This window comes from Nannobrachium achirus (genome assembly GCF_963921795.1).
Source record: "Nannobrachium achirus genome assembly, chromosome: 16".
Taxonomy (NCBI): Eukaryota; Metazoa; Chordata; class Actinopteri; order Myctophiformes; family Myctophidae; genus Nannobrachium; species Nannobrachium achirus.
In genome coordinates this window covers 61,620,998-61,642,582 of record NC_137823.1, presented here as the reverse complement: position 1 = coordinate 61,642,582, position 21,585 = coordinate 61,620,998, and the positions used below count along the sequence as shown (strand labels likewise).

General features: G+C 43.6%; 1 long non-coding RNA gene across 1 annotated transcript in view; it reads right to left on the bottom strand.

The window, feature by feature from the left end:
* Positions 1-21,585, bottom strand: part of LOC308301216 — a 185,272-nt gene that overhangs the window by 78,509 nt on the left and 85,178 nt on the right. The window contains exon 2 of the long non-coding RNA XR_013962858.1: positions 14,502-14,608. This is a non-coding gene — a long non-coding RNA (uncharacterized lncRNA). The remainder of the gene's footprint in view (positions 1-14,501; positions 14,609-21,585) is intronic.

The following is a 21,585-nucleotide window of genomic DNA, read 5'->3' as shown; positions in this document are numbered from 1 at the left end:
CTTATGCAGCATTCTCTTGCTTTACATTTGTAGATTTATTAACATACGACAAGAAGGTACTTGTTTTAAATTAAAAATAGCCTAGTCTTATACAGTATGCTTCATAAACGTTATGCCAGTGTTTGGTAGCAAAAATAGCATATATAGAAGATTAGGGCTATTTTTGGCTTACGATAGTGTCAGGCTTACTGTAAGTGGTTACATAAATTAGCACTCAGGATATTACTGTGCTGTTTCTTTACCATCTGATAACCTTTAATAGCTGCTGTCAGCTTGTAACAACCGACTCTTCCTCTGAACTGCACTTGGTGGCGAGCCAAGACTTAATGCGGACGCTGTATATCCACAGATACAATCAGGGGTGTCACACCAAATTCTGGGCCCTGGGTACAAGGATTCACTGCGGGCCCCCCATGAATGTTCTTCATATTTTGTGCTTTAACTATTGAAAAATAGCAGATATACAAAGCTCACAGCGAGCTTGTGGATCTGCTATTTTTGAAAAATCTTGAAAATTTGGGCTTTTTAATATTTTTTTGAAAAACCTATGTTTCTTTGTCAGTGGTGCTCAAACCTTTTCATGTGAAGGACCCCCAAAATGATATGTATTTGGCCACGGACTCCCATCGCAAAATATTTAGTTCCAGGGACCCCCCAGAAGCAAAATGTGATGTTCGCTTAAAAAATAGATATATTCAAAGATTTGCACGCATTTTCACGACTTTTCAAAAATAACAGATCTACAAGCTCGCAGCGCGGCACTCGGTGCTATGCTGTGAGCTTGTATATCTGCTATTTTTCAATAGCTAAAGTATAAAATAATTAAGGCCCCCCCCACCTTGGGCCCTAGTAACTCAGACCCACTTTTCCCCCCCTTGTGACACCCCTGCTTGGTGGCAAGCCAAGACTTAATGTGGATGCTGTATATCCACAGATACATAACCAACACGTATGTATGACACATTTAGACTCATGTAGGAACAAGATAACATATTTGTACAACGCTGAGTTCCCCTGAAGGCCTGTTAGTGGCAATGTGGGTGTTTTTATTTTGTCTTTCAGATTTCTTTTTTTTTTTCATCCTAGGAATCAGGAATGGTTGACGTCAGGTAATAGCGCGGCAGCGCGGTTATGACAGGTGATGAAATGTTCTTTCTGAGCAGCTGTAAAAAATAAATAAATATATTTCTGGAACCAATTAAAAGGAAAAAGGATTGTGAGGAAGAAAAACAAAGTCAAAACCGCTAAAGCGCCACAGCTAACAATTTGACTAACTGTGTTAGGTCACTCCGTTTAAGTTTAATTCCACCTATGAGGGTGGATTCTGCCAAAGCTTTTCAATGGGAACAGAGTGTATTTTTGCTAAGCTAAATAACCGGCAGGGATCCAGACTGCTTCGCTGCATTTGGTAAAAAAAAAATCTCCGCCAGGCCAAAAGGCATGCCTGAGACTATGTTTTCGGCCCTGTCCGTTCGTCCGTTCGTCCGTCCGTCCGTCTGTCCGCGTGCGTGCGTGGCAGTCAGTGGACAGCTAATCTCTGGCACGATGGCAGCGAAACTGTGCACGCCCTGGGTGCCAGAGCAGAACCTCTGCCCCAATTTTCTGCATGGGCCTGTTATAGTGCCACCAGGAGGCGGAATTGTGCAAAACAAATTTTTGAACAGTGCGATTCCTGTTAAATTCCCACATTCCCACTAAGCAGAGGAAGAAATGCAACTTCAAAAATCATGCAAATCAGTACAGTCTCTCTATCATGTGATCAAGACTGTTATGTCCAATATTTCATATTCCATCCTAATTGGCTTACATTGGCTTCCAAAGTTTGTAGGATTGGTCCGTTCTGAGCCATGTCCCAAAAACAGCACAAAATGAATCAATTGTTTTCTCAAATATGGACTTGTACTGAATATTTACACACAAGGGCGCGCGCACGCACACACACACACACACACACACACACACACACACACACACACACACACACACACACACACACACACACACACACACACACACACACACACACACACACACACACACACACACACACACACACACACAAAATATTTAGATCGCACCTTCATTAAAAATATTCCGCAATCCGAAGCATTTGAAAAAGGCAAATAACTAGACAAACAAAACAAAAACTAAACTTTTACAACTGCACCCTATGAGATCACTTCTTCTCTCAACCCATCTGAAAAGGTCCCACCATTCCTCACCACACAACACTGTGTGTGTGCCAATGATGAAGATTCCATAGCAATCACTATGGCAACTGTGGGGTTTACTCAGATATACACAGGGGTTCTCTATCTAACCCTGCAAGGTCCAGCGTTGCTTTTTGGCAACGTTTTTTAAATCATTTTAAAAAAAATGCTATAGTTAGTTTTCCTGTTCTTTTTTCACATTAACATCACCATTAAATCCTATTGTTTAGTATTACAATGCCATTGGCCACGATATTTGCATATAAATACCCCCCACAGAGAATGACATTCACACCTCCCAGAGAAGTTGAAATTCCAGCGTCTGGACAAACAACATCTGACTCACTTTTTAACTGAAGCTATTCCTCACTAAAACATAAGTAAAATGCCTGTAATATTGTTTTTCGTGATCATTAGAATGTCTAGAACATGTACATGTGTTATTATTGTGAAAAATATCCCCAAAATGCAAATTAGAGCATGATTTATGACTTATGGCTATAAAACCTTACAAAAACATTATTAATTTTTTTAACATTACATTTTCCTGTGATTAGGACTCCTACAACACCATCTGATTTTTTTAATTTTTTTTGGGCCAGTAGAAATTAATTCGGGTCTTGCAGGGCTAATCGTCTTTTTTTTCTTTTTAGTAAGATAGAGCTCCCTCTTTAGCGGGAGGGAAGCGTCTGACTCTGTTCTCCTCCTTTCTCCTGGCTTTGATCTCCCTGCTGTCCACCAAAGGCGGAGGGGAGCTGGATTTTGGTCAGGCGCGTCACAAGGGGGGGGAAAGGTGGGACTGAGTTACTAACTTACTATAGGGCCGAAGGTGGAGGGGCCTTCATTATTTTATACTGTAGCTATTGAAAAAATAGCAGATCTACAAGCTCACAGAGCTTGTAGATCTGCTATTTTTGAAAAGTCGTGAAAATGTGTGCAAATCTTTGAATACATTTATTTTTAAGCGAACATTACATTTTGCTTCTGGGGGGGTCCCTGAAACTAAATATTTTGAGATGTTGGGGGTCCTTCACATGAAAAGGTTTGAGCATCACTGACATAGAAACATAGGTTTTTCAAAAAACTTTAGAAGGATTTGAAATATTCAAAGACTTGCTAAAATGTTCACGATTTTTCAAAAATAACAGATCTACAAGCTTGCAGCGCGGCACTCGGTGCCGCGCTGTGAGCTTGTAGATCTGCTATTTTTCAATAGTTAAAGCACAAAATAATGCGTAATAATGCGTTCCCTGTCTAAATGGGTTAAACGCCCTGCCCCTATGAAGAACATTCATGGGGGGCCTGCAGTGAATCCTTGTATACCCAGGGCCCAGAATTTGGTGTGACGCCCCTGGGTTTTGGTAGCAGGCAGTCAGACAGCCTCCTCTGTCAAACTGCCAGTACAACAGCAGGCCCCTGGTTGTGTTCATCACGCCTCACACGGAAATTCTCCTGACAGTAATGGGAGCCACGTTCTGGGGAGCTGGACAGGAGAACGGCGCTCGTTTACTTTCTCCGCCGCGGTCTCTGACATCTTCAAGTGCCTGTTGGTCTATCTGTCCCCACGCGCGGTGGGGCCCTTCCAGTGACTTGTCAGTGCACAGCGTGGCCAAAGCCGCGATGAATGGATCATGCAGGACCCAAACAAAGATAACAGTGGTGGATAGCTGAATGGTCAGGGAGCCCGCCTGGGGAACCAGAGTCCCTGGTTGACCCAGGTTCGATTCCAGGCCAGGGTAGCAATGTCGAAGTGTGTCCATGAACAAGACTCTCAACCCCTAATTGCTCACACACTCCTTGTGGTCAGCGAATCAACTGGGTTGGTATATATTAAAAAGTACTGTTTTACTTAAAGGAGTGGCGACACCGGCCGAAATTTAACATTATGATACAGTAGGTCACATGGTGTTCCTTCAAACAGTCTGAAAAGGAGGCGGGGCCGACACGCCCAGGCAGATTCACTACCAACTGACCGTGTCAGTTAGTAGTGAATCTGCCTGGGCGTGTCGGGGTGAAAACTGGCTCCAGCGATTGGCTACTTTCAGTACAGTAACTACAATACATTAATTTGATTGGGTCATTTAACATGGGGGTACATGACATCATTAAAAAAATTGGCTAATTTGATAGCCATAATTAGCTGTTTTGGCCGTGTCACGCCCCCTTTAAGTAAAAGTATCAATATTGGAACGTAGAAATACAAGTAAAAGTCCGGAATTCAAAATGTACTTAAAATACAAAAGTAAAAGTACTCATTATCCAAAATTTCAAGTTTTCAAATGTATACAAATATTTTGAAAATAGCAAATCTACATTAATTTTTAAATGGCTGAAGTGGGTAATGTATGTTTTGTAATAATAAAACAAATCTACAAAGTAACTAGTAACTAAAGTTTTCAAATAAATGGATATTTGGTTACAAGATGTAGTGGAGTACAAGAAAAGATATTGGAAATTGGAAATACTCAAGTAAAGTATGCATATCTCAAAATTGTACGCAACTAACGCAAGTACAGTACTTAAGTAACTGCACTAAGTTACATTATACCACGGCAAGCTGTAAGTAACTGCACTTAGTTACATTATACCACGGCAAGCTGCAATGAATGCAGCAGCAGGAGCCAAACAAAGAGAACAGTGGAAGGGCTCTGCACAGCTCCTAGACACGACTAGGGCACTGGTTTGAAAAACCAAGATTTGAAGGTCTCCCCTTAACTTTGACAGTGTACAAATGGGTCCATTTGGTTCCATTTGTACACTGTCAAAGTTACAGACTTCTAAGGGTCAATTTAGTCCCCCATAAAGGAACCTAGAGACTGCCCTATAGGGTCCTCACAAAAACAGGTAAACAGACACTCTTGTTCTCACACAGCTGATTCTTTTAGCTGCAGTAATGTGACGCCCTGCCTAGGACATGAAGGGAATCAAGTGTGTTGGGGGTGCAAACAAAGGTGCTTCTTGCATGCCTTTAAGACTCCCTTTTGTGTCTCGGGAGCTGGAAAAGCAAATATTTGGACATCCCATGTTCATCTTTCATATACCAACAATAGTTTTGCATTAGGACAGAAAAAGATATCACTTCGACACCTGTGTGTGTAGACATCTCCAATAACAGATTTGGCCCTACCACCATATGTGTGTCACAAAGAATAGCGGCACGAAGACTAGTGGTGGGGCGGTATCGACATTTTGTTATTGCGGTAACCGTCTTCCCATTTACCACCGGTATTGCGGTAATTACAGCACCCCTGTATCTATCAATTAAGGTTCGGCGATAAGCCAAAATATTCCAATCATCTGCCCAGAATTTGCTGCTCCACAGCCCGAGTTATACATCCCCGTACAGCACAGCGGGTCTGGCTTTGAAAGCTCACAACACGTCGCACTGTTGGGTTACTAGTAACGTAGTAGGCTACTATGGCTTTTCAGACACAGTACGCTGTGTGTGAACAACCAGATGAGAGACGGCCCGGGTAGAACATTGATTCTGTAAACTCACGTCTCAAATCACATTGATTGAGTGACAGGTTTTAGTTACAAGACTTGACACAAAAGGTTGTAAAATCGCAGACGGAGTCAGCGACGTGTTGGAAAAAGTAGAAGCTGGTTTCATTTTCGGTTTTAGTCCTCGCGGCTCGCGCTCTGTTCGTATGAATAAAAAAGAATCTGCCACAAGGTATGTATAAACATACTTGTGTCGTGTGGATAATGGAGAAAGTTTAACGCTGCTGGCTGCTACGAGACAGCTGCTCCAGTCAGTGTCCAGTGGGGATTTCTCTGTCTCTGCGTGACGGCAAAACCTAGGGTCTAGCGTTAGTTTCATTTTCGATGAAAAGGAAACTGATGGCCCATATAAGCTTCCAAACATGTGGTACACGGCCCAGAGCAGAGCGGCATGGAGCGCATGCGGTCCTTGCTTCTCCCCCGTTTTAAAACTCGCTCGTTCTCAATAAAAAATGTCTTTTTTTGACCGCGGTAAGGACCCTGACACCGTGGTAGGTCGCGGTATACCGCGGTATACGGCGGTACGGCGGTTACCATCCCCAACCCTAACGGAGACGTGAGGTACATGTAAGATGTAACTCTGACAGGCACATGAGTGGAACCCACGTGGCAAAGGCCACTCATTGATATTGTACCTTTTCTCTAATCTTCTGCCACTTTTTCTCTAGTGGCTTGACCGTGCAGTCGCTTTTTACGAAACTCGGCAGTATGGTAGAGCTCTATGCCAAACGGCTAAAACACGAAGCTCGCAAACAATTGACCAAAGGGTGGCGCTGTAGGAAACCTTTGAAAAGTGCATACTTTGAACAGGTATAGCTCATCTCTGTTTGACGCACAGCCATGAAACCTGGACACACCTATGCGTCTCCTCATGCCGAACAACTTTTATGCTCTGACTTTTGACCTCTGACCTTTAGTTCTCCCACCATTTTGAATTATATGAAACAGGATTTTCGCGTCACATGCACAAAACTTTTTTTACATGAACTTTTCTTCTTCTATTTCTTTTAAAGTGAAACATTATTTTTTAATAATTCACTGAATATTGCAGTTTTATGCAAATAATTTTTCTGACTCTAAATCATACATGCAAAGTGACACGTTCATTGCATTTAGCAAAGATATAGAGGGTTAGTCCAAATATCACTGAAACCTATCTTATTCCAATTGGCCAAAGGGGGGCGCTATACAAAGCCTTTGAAAATTCTCAAGCGGGACTCAAGCGGGAGCCATCTGTGTCTTTGTTAAGTAAGCTCCGGCCTTAGATTTTCCGCCATTTTGAGCAGTTTGTAAAACGCTTAAACACGCTTTTATTCTGGAATTTTGCACAGAATTTTTTTTACATGAACTTTGGACAAATATCTAAAGATCTGTCAGATCAGATTTTTTTAATTTAAACATTCTTTTTTAATAATTCAATGAATATTGCAGTTTTATGCAAATTATTCTTCTGCCTATAAAACATACATGCAAAGTCACACTTTGCAATAATGTAGGTTAGTGCACTGTGCAATTGTGCACTTGTAACCCAGGGTTCACATGCAATGTTTTGACCACGGTCCCTAAGTCACAATAAGCCACAGCTACCAAGCAATTGATAATCACTACACCCTGTATAAAGCCAGTCTGTCTTCAGTTTGTTCAGTAACCTCACTGGAGCTGCTGCAGGTTTGTACACATTTCATTTCAATACTATTCCAATTTCTAACAGCTTTACTTCATTCATTTATACTTACCCCACACTATATTTGGCTTTTAGATCCACCTGACCAACTCTGATATTGACACTGAGGCTGTGTGACTAAGATAATTGGTAAGTGAACATGTGGTTCAGAAATGTTTGTTTGGGGTTTTGGTATTGGAATGTAAAAAGATTTATTTCGGCAATGTAATTATTGCTTGTAGATAAGCTTCTAAGTTGATTATTGATGTATTTTGAGTTTAATGGCAAGCTTGTAGATCAGCAGATTTTGTTGACTTTATTTAGTTTTAAGCTTGTAGATCGTCTGATTACCGGTAGTTGAATTTAGTTTTTGTTTTTTGTATCCAGGCCAGGTTTTTTGCCTGTGAACTGAATCTAAATGATGGATTTGTTTGGTTTTCAGAAAAACAAAATTTCCCAGAATGCAGCAGCTAAGATGGCTGCTTGTTGGGCGTCGGCTGATTGAATCAGCATGATGTTGAGAGGAGGATGTGTATGCTGCTCTGTTAACCGGTAAGACTGTTTGCTTGTGTTTTGTTACAATGAGGGTAACATAATGTTTTGCCTTTGTACTGTTGCAGCCTTTGTACTGTCTGTGGCCTTTGTACTGTCTGTGGCCTTTGTACTGTCTGTGGCCTTTGTTGCAGCCTTTGTACTGTCTGTGGCCTTTGTACTGTTGCAGCCTTTGTACTGTTGCAGCCTTTGTACTGTCTGTGGCCTTTGTACTGTCTGTGGCCTTTGTACTGTCTGTGGCCTTTGTACTGTCTGTGGCCTTTGTACTGTCTGCGGCCTTTGTACTGTTGCAGCCTTTGTACTGTCTGTGGCCTTTGTACTGTTGCAGCCTTTGTACTGTTGCAGCCTTTGTACTGTCTGTGGCCTTTGTACTGTCTGTGGCCTTTGTACTGTCTGTGGCCTTTGTACTGTTGCAGCCTTTGTACTGTCTGTGGCCTTTGTACTGTCTGTGGCCTTTGTACTGTTGCAGCCTTTGTACTGTCTGTGGCCTTTGTACTGTCTGTGGCCTTTGTACTGTCTGTGGCCTTTGTACTGTCTGCAGCCTTTGTACTGTCTGCAGCCTTTGTACTGTCTGCGGCCTTTGTACGGTCTGTGGCCTTTGTACTGTCTGCGGCCTTTGTACTGTCTGTGGCCTTTGTACCGTCTGTGGCCTTTGTACTGTTGCAGCCTTTGTACTGTCTGTGGCCTTTGTACTGTTGCAGCCTTTGTACCGTCTGTGGCCTTTGTACTGTTGCAGCCTTTGTACTGTCTGTCTGTGGCCTTTGTACTGTTGCAGCCTTTGTACTGTTGCAGCCTTTGTACTGTCTGTGGCCTTTGTACTGTCTGTGGCCTTTGTACTGTTGCAGCCTTTGTACTGTCTGTGGCCTTTGTACTGTCTGTGGCCTTTGTACTGTCTGTGGCCTTTGTACTGCCTGTGGCCTTTGTACTGTCTGTGGCCTTTGTACTGTCTGTGGCCTTTGTACTGTTGCGGCCTTTGTACTGTTGCAGCCTTTGTACTGTTGCAGCCTTTGTACTGTCTGTGGCCTTTGTACTGTCTGCGGCCTTTGTACTGTTGCAGCCTTTGTACTGTCTGCAGCCTTTTGTACTGTTGCAGCCTTTGTACTATTGCAGCCTTTGTACTGTTGCAGCCTTTGTACTGTCTGCAGCCTTTGTACTGTTGCAGCCTTTGTACTGTTGCAGCCTTTGTACTGGCTATGGCCTTTGTACTGTGGCCTTTGTACTGGCTATGGCCTTTGTACTGTGGCCTTTGTACTGGCTATGGCCTTTGTACTGTGGCCTTTGTACTGTCTGTGGCCTTTGTACTGTCTGCGGCCTTTGTACTGTCTGTGGCCTTTGTACTGTCTGCGGCCTTTGTACTGTCTGTGGATCTCACTATATAAACTAGACCAGGTCAACCTGGTTGTGCCAGACCCCCTGTCTGTCATCATCATTTATGACATCATGCCTTTTGTAGGCATGTCATCATCATGTCATCATCATATATACCCTTTATATAGAAAACCCGGACAGACCGACATTTGCTTATGTAGGCCTACCCATTTCATGGGTCTGGCAATAATGAGGATAAGTGTGATTACAGTCCCGTGTTCCGAGGTGTTCCGAGGGAGATGCGACCATTCCGACCCGGCTCCGAGTGACTATGATAAAACACTGACCGAACCCGGTACCGGTCCTCGGGTAATTTCAGGGTCGGGCCCATAGAGTTATAATAAGAATAGAGAGGGCAACGGATATCCCCTCCCATCCACTTGCATTGAGTTGCTCACCCAGCGCATGAAGCGTACTTCCGCGTTTGAAACGCCTCTGAAACGTGACGTAGTGGGGCTACTATTTGGCTTCTGAGCCAATCGCGACGGTCGGGGCGTGGTCTGGGAGCGAGAAACGGGGAGGCGGGGCTATCTGCCTCAACTGAACTAACTGTTTGAATAGAAGCCCCAACTGCAGTACCTCAAACGGCCACCATGTACTTTTTGCTTCAAAGCGCCCCCAGGGTTCTGGGGGCTTGGTCGGGCCCCCCGTGAAGACCTCCAAGATGGAGTGCTGAGTGCCACACCTACCATAAGCTCCCAGTACTCCCAGCACGACTCATACGCTGAGTTGGCGGAGCCAGGGATTGAACCCATGACCTTGTGGTCCAAAGGTGAGAGCTCAACCCACTGATCTAGCCCGACAAGGACCCTATAGGCTGGGCTTTAAAAGTCCAGTTTGCAGCATGCTACTGTCTCTAAACTTGGTTTGTGGACTTAGACCACAAACGAAAATGACCATGTGAAACATCTTAGAGCTACAGCCTCACGTTGAGAACCAGTTATTTTAGATTGATTTTTATCAACAGGACCACGGCTTTCTCTGATTGGCAACACATCTCCGCAGATTGGTCGGGGCTTCATGAGACCTTTATACTACTACTTGCAGCGATATAAGTGGTAGCGTGTGGCGTTAGAATTGCATTATGGGACAGAGAGACATAACTGAATTCAGGGACAGAGAAACAAGACAGTTGTGACCTCAGAATGTTCCACTGGACAGTACATATGACAACAGGGCTAGAAGGAAGCCGCAAGGCAGCTGTGGCGCTGCAGGATGAGCTGTACTGCTTTGATGGAAACAGCGATCACATGGAAGTTCACGTCTTCAACACAGTGTCTTCATGCTGGAGGAAGTTGACCACCACTGGAAGAGGAGAATGTGACCTTGAGGTTCCCCCCACGTGCACTGGCTACACAGCCGTATTGATAGAAGATACAGTTTACTTCTGGGCAGGGTTTTATTATTTTAGTAATTCCATGGAGAATGAGCTTCATGCATTTGATGTGGACGACCACAGATGGTTCAAACCCTTGGTTTCCGGGACTGTTCCAAAATGGACGGGCTACCACTCAGCCTGTGTGTTGAAGAAAGTCATGTTTATCTATGGAGGATGGAGGTCGTGCGTAACTAAGGACATGTACAAGTTGGATACCACCACAATGGTCTGGTCCTTCATTAACATCAGAGGCACTGCATCACCTCCTTCATGGGGTCACTCTGCTACCATCATCGGGACAAAGATGTTTGTATTTGGGGGACAAGGGGACCAGAATATCAGAGTGTTTGACACAGAGACCAACAGCTGGCTGAGCACGCCTTCAACACAGATTCGTCCAGAAGGACGCTATTGTCCTTCAGCCTTTGCCTACAATGGAGAGCTGTACATTTTTGGTGGTGAAAGAAATACAAAGAAAGTCTTTCATGACCTGTGGACATTCAGTCCAAAGACATTCTCCTGGAAAAAGGTTCAGTCAAAAGGGAAAGGACCATCTAAGATGAGTCCCGTGGGCTGTTGCATGGTGGGAGATCGTATTGTCTTCTTTGGAGTATCCACCGATGACCTGTACATCTTAGACTTGAGTCCTAGTCTTAAGACACTATGCAAGCTAGCAGTTATTCAGTATGGTCTGGAGCAGACTGGACTTCCACACAACATCAGGTGGGAACTGGCAGCTATGACTGCTGTCACTAAGGTGTAATCACGATGAAGAAGGAAAATGTAAATAATGAAACATATGGGACTTCCGGTTAGGATGTGAGAGAGGGTAGGTCACACAGCAGGAGGGTGGCTCTCCACAAACTTGATATTTAAACTGGACTAAAACCATATATTGTGAAGTAATTTACTCTGAAAGTGGAATTTACGTAGTTATATGTGCACTATGTCCCATCGGGGTAGCAGAAACTCCCAACCGCGCAACATACAAGCTTATGTTACTCGGCAGCAAACAAACGCCGACAGCAGAACAGCAGACAGCATGGCCAGCTCACCCACTTTACCTGGCACAGCTGGAGCTAGCGCTAGCAACATTAGCAGTGGCCTCCCCCCGATTTGGAAACCCTTTGCATAATTCTGACTACATCGATGGAGGAAACCGCTGAAAGGGTGATTGAGAAAGCACTTTCTCCACTGAAGAAAACTGAAGGTACTGTACAAGGGATGAGGGTCTTGAGGGCCAGTGGTCACTGGGCTGGGCTCCGTCCCACCCACCCATGTACACCCAATGCTTTATCAGGCAGCATCGGGTAATCATTGGCTCATTAGAAGGCCTACAATGTTATCTCTTGTACTGTATGCCATTGTGGTATTACTCGGCTGCACACACACACACACACACACACACACACACACACACACACACACACACACACACACACACACACACACACACACACACACACACACACACACACACACACACACACACACACACACACACACACACACCCAAGCCACCGTGCATGCTTGTCCACCATGAGCTGCCTGGGCCACCCACCGCATTGGTGGAACAAAACCAACTCTGTCAGCTGTAGGCAGGCAGCACAGTGGACCTACAGTGGACCTACAGCGGACCTACAGCGGACCTACAGTGGACCTACAGCGGACCTACAGCGGACCTACAGTGGACCTACAGCGGACCTACAGCGGACCTACAGCGGACCTACAGTGGACCTACAGTGGACCTACAGCGGACCTACAGCGGACCTACAGCGGACCTACAGCGGACCTACAGTGGACCTACAGCGGACCCGGGGGCAATTACTGTATCTGAGTGTGAGGAAGAAGGGGAGGGTGGCTTTTGCCTGGCTTTACAGTAAAGTAACGTACAGTACAGTTATGGGTAAATGGTAAATGGTGCATTTATATAGTGCTTTTATCCAAAGCGCTTTACAGAGATTGTGCATTACATTCACCCATTCACGCACACATTCATACACCGGTGGCGGAGGAAACCATGCAAGGCACCAACCTGCTCACCGGGAGCAATGTGGGGTTCAGAGTCTTGCCCAAGGACCCTTCGACATTAACTCAGGGGAGCCCGGATTTGAACTGGGAACCCTTCATGCTCTAATAACGGTTTCTCTACCCCTATGGGTGTTCTAAATCAGCAGAAAGGACAGTGTACAGTACCAGAATGATATTATACGCAGTAACTTTTGACTGGAAAATAACCATGTTAAGGTTGTAAGTGTAGACGGCCAATGCCAGATTTTTGTCTTAGCCCACCGATTACCAATGTTTTGACCGTTATTTTGTGCAAAATGTCAAAATATTGTTTAAAACATTTCTAAAATTCAACTTAAAAAGGTGAAATTCAAATTCGCCCGATATATCAGTCTATAGCTCTAGTTGTAAGTAACATTCTGCAAGAGACAGTCATTGTCCGGTGAAGATACTGTTTCAGAATATATTACTTATGTTACGGAACTTGTAGAGTTTCTTGATCCAGCACAATAATATAGTGGCTGATAAAGAGAAATTACTACTAAAATAATGTACATACAGTATATATTACTAGTAAGACGCATCAGGGCGACAAGCGGCGAGGTCGTGCCATGTCTTGTCAGTTACCCATATATGGAGACCCCTGGTACCCATGTATGGAGATTCTGTGTGGTATGTGGCCAATGTGCCCTCCATATATGGGCATCCCATATGAAGTCCTGTTAGATATGGGCATAATATTGATGACATCAGGGAACTCCATATATGGGCATAAAAGTGATTCTGTCAGAGTGGTTCCCCTGACATCGCATTGACATCAGAGCATGATGTCAGAGCGGCAAACCCACATACCTTACAAAAGTGTACACATCCGGACCGACATACGGACATGCACGAAAGAGCATGCATGCGGGAATTTTCCGCCACCGTGCCCACTCGCCACGCCGCCCCGAAACTTCTCCATTCGGCCAAAATAACCGCCCGCCTCTCATTGAAAATGAGTTACCAGGACGCGGCAACCGCGCTCCGCCTGAAAGACGATTTATATTTATTGTTGTACGACGATGTAAAGCACCGAAAATTGCAGATCTACAAGTAAGACAGATCTTAAATCGAGCATAGCTCTGGTGTGTTCAGGGCGGGCCGGGCCGGTCAAGCAGACTTCCCTTCAGAAGCTGTCTGTAATCCAGCAGATCCCCGTCTGGCACACATGATACACAGAGACAGGGACGTGCTGGGCCCCTGATTCAGCCCGGGAAAAAGAGTTGCAGAGGCCCTCATTGCGCGCTATAGAGAGAGATCTCTCTCTATAGCGCTGCTGCTACTCAAAGATTTGCCATTTCAGATCATGACAAGTGACAAGCCAGTGGGCCAATTACATGAGTTATATTTCGTTGTTGTCGGGTGGAAACCTTGTATGTCCAAAACACCGTTTGTTTTGTATTTATAATTTTAAAAATGATTTAAACTAGTGAAAACAGCTGATCTACAAGCACACAACGCCTCGGGGTGTTTGCTTGTAGATCTGCTGTTTTCACTACTTTTGTGCAACGGCCTTGTATGATGAAGCAGGGCTTTGCTTTGCGAAAAAATGTACAAATGTGAAACTTGGAGATACAAGGTTTCTGCCCGACAGTGACGATTTACTTTGTTGGCCGCCCAGCCCCCAAAATGGAGCGAAGGCCGACATTTTATTTGTATTTTTTTCCTAAAGGCCGGCCTGGACCGTCCGGGAATGAACCGGCCGTTCGGGAGTTGGCCCGAATTTCCCAATGGCCAGCACGTCCCTGCACAGAGAGCCTGAGAGGCCTTTTACCTGGAGCTGTTCTTCAGAGGAAACCACCAGATGGAGCTGTTCTTCAGAGGAAACCACCAGATGGACGATGAGGACACATGAAGACGGCGACGTCAGGGTGGAAGGCCCTGTGCACAAGACAACAGAAAAATGCATCATTTATATTGTTGTTTAGTTTCAAATGTTTTTATTGTCAAGCATCGCATAAAGATATACATTTTCAAATCAGACAATAACCAGTGCTTCCTTATTTTTTAAACAGAAACACACACACACACACACACACACACACACACACACACACACACACACACACACACACACACACACACACACACACACACACACACACACACACACACACACACACACACACACACACACACACACACACACACACACACACACACACACACACACACACACACACACACACCAAGGCTACTTTGCATAACCAAAAGTGTACATTCAAAACCAAATAAAGTAAATTTGTTGTTGTTTTCGGGCGTAAACCTTGTATGTCCAAAACCGGTGCGAGGCGTTGTGTGCTTGAATAGCTCTGCCATTTTCACTAGTTTTGTGCGAGTTATGTGTGACGAAGCAGGGCTTTACTTTACGAGAAAAACAACATACACATTTGAAACACGGAGATACAAGGTTTCTGCCCGACAGTGATGATATGTACTGTATATGTATGATATGATGATATGTACTGTATATGTATGCACATTGAGGAGCCTCTGACCAGAGCGAAAAGGGATTTTCACTTCACTACACCACAGGGGCCACCACAAGTGCTACAACTGTCTACGTTTGCTGCAGAAACTCATTTCTAAATCATTAGTTTTCACCTGTATATGTGTTTTCTGGCCCTGTTACAGATGTTGTCCAAAAATCATGCAGATCGGTACACAGTATCTCTGTAGCCGTTAAATGGAACGGGTATTTCTTACATTGATGCTCCTACATATTAGCATGCAAGCACCAGTTAAAGTTACTTTCCATCCCTCATATACTGTGTGCACAGTGCACATCCCATAACCCACACACTGCACATCATTTCGGAGCTCATATCTTTGAACGGGTAAGGGCTAGTCATAGCAAATTGGGGAAAAAAGAACATAGGGAAATAATCACCTCACACTGTCAGCTTTATAGTTTTGCGAGAATATAAGAATACGATTTTTCTTTTTCTTTTTTGTTGCAAAGACGTGTATAAAATATTTTGGTCAAAATATCTTTAGGTTTACGAATTAATGTATTTTTTATATAAAAACAAATCAAACCTCAAGCATCTAGGGTGCAATCACACTGAACTTCTGCCAATACCTTTCAATGGGAGTGTTTTGTTGCCATTGCACAGCTTTCCGCTCCATTGCAAAGCATTGGCAGAATGCTCTGCACAGGCAGAATCAAACTCTGGTCTGGTGTGTCCGTCCGTTCCCTGAGGGTTGTTAGTAGCTGGGTGCTGAACCTTTCATCCAGAGTCCATAACGATGACTTCATTTAAACAGTATTAACACTGCAGAGTTCAGTGAGCGGGCCGGGTGCTACAACCCGTAAAAAATTAGGAGCAAATGGCCCAGAAGGCCTTTTGGCAAATATAACCTGACGAAGGAAAATCACATAAAACGAGCCCGACTTTGGGATGCAGTTGGAAGTGAATAAAATAAAAAAAAGCAGGAGAAAAAGTCGATGATTTGTACATTTGCCAGAAATAAGTTTCCAAACGGAAGAAATTATGCAACTTTTTTTCTCCTCTTCGCATGGTGGAAATAAGAGGGGCCCGCAGGCGCCACTCCGGGGGCTTCGTGAGTCCCCTTGTCTGGTCAGAGACAGCAGGGATGACTAATACTAGAAGTGTGTGAACCGACGGAGGCTTAAGGTGCTCTGGTCCGCCTCACGCACATTATGATCTGAGAGAAGTGTCCCCAGGGGACCCATGGATCACACACTAACGGGCCCCGCAGGGCTTTCCATTTCCTCTGATGTTTGCCTCACTGTGCCCCCTCTCCCCCCAATCTCACATCACTAATGTACTAAAGACACACACTCAACTTATCGTCGTTGTCGGGTGAAAACCTTGTATGTCCAAAACTGTTTGTTTTAGCTCATAGCTCAGGAGTATAGAGAAACCGATATTAGAGCACGAAGTTAATGTCGAAGAGTCCTTGAGCAAGACTCTGAACCCCTAATTGCTCCCGGTGAGCAGGTTGGTGCCTTCCATGGTTTCCTCCGCCACCGGTGTATGAATGTGTGCGTGAATGGGTGAATGTAATGCACGATCTATGTAAAGCGCCTTGGATAAAAAGCGCTATATAAATGCACCATTTACAATTTTTTTGCATTTATCATTTTAAAAATGATTTAAACTAGTGAAAACAGCCGATCTACAAGCACATTGTGTGCTTGTAGATCGGCTGTTTTCACTACTTTTGTGCGACGGCCTTGTATGATGAAGCAGGGCTTTACTTTGCGAAACAACGTACACATTTGAAACTTGGAGATGCGAGCTTTCCGCCCGACAACGACGTTATGTAATGCTGTCTGAACTGTCAGCGTGACAGAACCCGAGAGGGCATGGGTTCACTGCTGGACAGGTAAAGTGGAAGGAATTATGACACGTTTAGTTTGGATCCACGTACTGCACTGTGTAGCTGGACACGTTTAGTTTGGATCCACGTACTGCACTGTGTAGCTGGACACGTTTAGTTTGGATCCACGTACTGCACTGTGTAGCTGGACATTGTAGTGAAACTGAAAACCTTCACGTACTGCACTGTGTAGCTGGACATTGTAGTGAAAGCCTTCTGCACTGTGTAGCTGGACATTGTAGTGAAAGCCTTCTGCACTGTGTAGCTGGACATTGTAGTGAAAACCTTCACGTACTGCACTGTGTAGCTGGACATTGTAGTGAAAGCCTTCACGTACTGCACTGTGTAGCTGGACATTGTAGTGAAAACCTTCACGTACTGCGTAGCTGGACATTGTAGTGAAAACCTTCGGAGTGCCTGGCCCGATGTCTAATCAGATTTCCTAAGCGAAGCCGGCTGGGTGATCGAAATTCACCACTTGCTCTTGCACCGATTTGAGTGGTGTGACGTGTTTCTTTTAGAGCATGAAATAAAGTCCACCTGTCAGGACCATGCAGGGTCAGGGAGTTTAATCGGTTCACAGTAATATGATGACTACAACAACATGATTTTGAACATGATTTTTTAAACAAACAAATATCATGTTATAATATCCTTTGACTTGTAACAATAGCTACTAGCACCGGCTGTCAGTCAGTCTGTCTGTCTGTCTGTCAGTCTGTCAGCCAGTCTGTCCGTCACACGTCACGTCACGTCACACTTTAGCCCTACTCATATCTCTGCCACCGTTGCCCCTATCCATGCCAAACTTTGCACACACACTCCTTGGCAGCCAAACCACAACCTCCGCCCCTGATTTCACACATGGCCCTCTTCTAGCGCCACCATGACTGAGGCCGATTCTTGCAAAACACATTTTTGGACACTGCTCCAACAGATTTTGCCCTAAAATCACGCAAAGCGGTACACAGTATCTCTAAAGTCATGTCATCAACATGGACCTGTCCCATTTCCCATATTCCCTCCTGATTGGCTACCATTGCCTTCTAAAGTTTGTGGTATGCGACCTGACGGTCGCTTGTCTCCCGATTTAGGGAGTCTTACTGGTATAAAATAATTTTACATAATATACTTATTTACTGTAGAGTTGGAACAATGTATGTTCAGGAGGGAAGACTGCACTGATACCAATCAATTCTGCTAACAACTCCTCCCATCCCATTAATCAGCTACTGTGTGTCTAAAGGGTCTTAGTCTTAAAGGTCAAGACCTTTGACCTTTGGCTTTGTGCTTGGTCTGCTCAAACCATTTCACCTGATCTGCTATGTTCCAGGGATCTTAGGGTTCAAGTGGTTAATGTAAAAAAAAAAGTAAAAAAAGAAAAAAGAAAGAAAGAAACAAGACCCATGTTGTAGATCTGTTTTATATTGGTATTGAAAAATGCAAATACGCATGTAAGGTAAAAGTGCTTGTACTTGTGATATCCTCCTAATACGTGAGCAGGCCGTGTTTTTTTTATAACTTTTTTAATTTATTTTTAATCATTTTTTATTGTATTGAATTTTTTCCATTTTCCAAAATAATTATTTAAAATAAATGAAAAAAGTTATCAAAACAACACAGCCTGCTCAGGTATTAGGAGGGTAGTATGAGTCACCAGAAAATAATAATGGGTGTTTTTAATGAATGTATCATGGATAAAATGGAGTTTGAAGTTACAATGGGTGTGTATGGGGCCCTCCTGGAGGAAGAGGACTGATAACATTTACATAAAATATCTAAATATTGAATCAAGCAAATTAAAAACTGTTCAGGGTGTTCATAAAAGCCTGATTAGATGATAAAATGACCAAAAGTTTATTTGAAAGTGAAATATCCCTTTAAGGTATAGGCAACTTTCCACCACTGCAGTCGATCACCTCATCAATTTCATATTCAATAAATAATCAACTCAAATCCTGGGTTGTTTAACCTTCAAGCGATGTATTATGTTTGAAGGTGTGTGGTCTCTTCTACCGATCATGCTAGTGATTGTTAGAGAAAGAATAGCAGAAACCTAACTGGAACCAATCAGGTTATTTAAGTAAACTAGAAGGAATGCGAGCACAACTTCAATCAAAAATGAACGATAAAACAAACTTGCTGCATGGGTGCACGTCTCCAGAAAGTTCACCATGAGGAGAATGATGCCATTCACACACATTATGTCCTTCAGGTATTTTTGAAGCGGTGAAAACCGCTTCCTATGAGTGGCTTTGTGTGTATCACGCCCATATATGGTCATTTTAGTCCAGAATGAACAGGCTTTTTCAAAAACAGAATGTCCGTTTAATTACCATATATGGTGATCTCAGTCCAGAATGAACAGGGTTTTTCAAAAACACAATGTATGTCACCTCATGTCCATATATGGTCACTCCAGGCCAGAATGAACAGGTTTTTCCTGTCCCGTACGTGCAAAATATCAGTCCAGAATGAATAGGCTTTTTCAAAAAGCAAAATGTGTGTCCCATGTCCATATATGGTCATTTCAGTTCAGAATGAATAGGCTTTATCTGTCCTGTACGTCCAGAATATGTGTGCGGTGTCCCTCCCGGTCAGATGAATGGATACTTTGAGGATTGGTCAAGCTTCACATGATAATTTGGCCTTCAGGTTTTATCTGTCTTGTACATGCAATAGGGCTCACCTATTGCAGCAATGACAAATAGCCGCATAAGAGCAAAAGCAAAGGCACAATAAGAATATACAGATGCTAACAGAATGGTAAAAAGGAGCATTAAGGCAGACAAGAGTAAATACATTGAAAATCTAGCAGAAGTTGACAAATTTAGTAAGCCACAAAGATAACAGAAACTGAAATAATTATAGAGGGATGCAGTTGACAAACAACTAAGAGACCAGCATGCAGGACTTTTTATATATTTTTGAAGCGGTGAAAACCGCTTCCAATGAATGGCTTTGTGTGTATCACGCCCATATATGGTCATTTCAGTCCAGAATGAACAGGCTTTTTCAAAAACAGAATGTCCGTTTAATTACCATATATGGTGATATCAGTCCAGAATGAACAGGGTTTTTCAAAAACATAATGTATGTTACCTTATGTCCATATATGGTCACTCCAGGCCAGAATGAACAGGTTTTTCCTGTCCCACAGAATGTCCGTTTAATTACCATATATGGTGATCTCAGTCCAGAATGAACAGGGTTTTTCAAAAACACAATGTATGTTACCTTATGTCCATATATGGTCACTCCAGGCCAGAATGAACAGGTATTTCCTGTCTCGTACGTGTAAAATATCAGTCCAGAATGAATAGGCTTTTTCAAAAAGCAAAATGTGTGTCCCATGTCCATATATGGTCATTTCAGTTCAGAATGAATAGGCTTTATATGGCTCTCCAGACAATTCTATACTAAGATTCACCGCTTCACTTCGAACCGAGGTTTGATTTTTTTTAAACCTATTATACCGGCTGTCATACCGGCTCTCCAGACAATTCTATACTAAGATTCACCGCTTCACTTCGAACCGAGGTTTGATTTTTTCTTTATGTTCAGCACATATCAGACCTGAGGCTGATTGCGACCGTCAGGTCGGAGTTACTATCAAAATCTCCACCGGCTGTCAGTCAGTCACGTCATGTCACATCACACTTTCCCCCTACTCATATATCTCTGCCACCGTTGCCCCTATCCATGACCAAGCCAAACTTTGCACACACACTCCTTGGCTGCCAAACCACAACCTCCACACCTCATTTCTCACATGGCCCTCTTCTAGCGCCACCATGAGGCCAATTCTTGCAAAACAATTTTTTTGGACACTGCTCCTACAGATTTGCCCTAAAATCACGCAAAGCGGTACACAGTATCTACATGGATCTGTCCCATTTAGCGCCACCATCAGGCAGATTTTTTTCAAACTCATTATTGGACACTGCTCCTACGGATACATGTGAGCTGCCGGTCGCTTATCTCCCGATTAGGGAGTCTTACTGGTTCCACAAATGCCTTTTAAATCAGTAGTTCTCAAACGTTTTCATGCCAAGAACACCCAAATTGATATGTATTTGGCTTGTACATCTGCTATTTGTTTAATAGCTAATGCTCTCCTGGTTTTAAAGGGTTCGAGAGCAGGACAGGCAACATGACGGGCAGGACGCGCTTTAGTTCTATGCCTTCATCAGCGTAAAGTGATTACACTGATACCCTAATAGATTACAGTACCGAGCAAAATGTAAAGGTTGTCACTGATACGTAATAGAATAACCTTTCCCACTGACAAATCCAAATAAATCACACTGCTGCTATGATTTATTGAACAGTGTGGGGCCTCCATCTTGTGATAGAAGAAGTTCACAGATGTTTTGAGTGTACTACTAGACGCTGGTGGAAAGTAACCAAGTACATTTACTCAAGTACTGGTCTTAAGTATAATTCTGAAGTACTTTTACTTCAGTAAAAGTACTTTTTAACTCCATTACGAATATTTGATAACTTTAGTT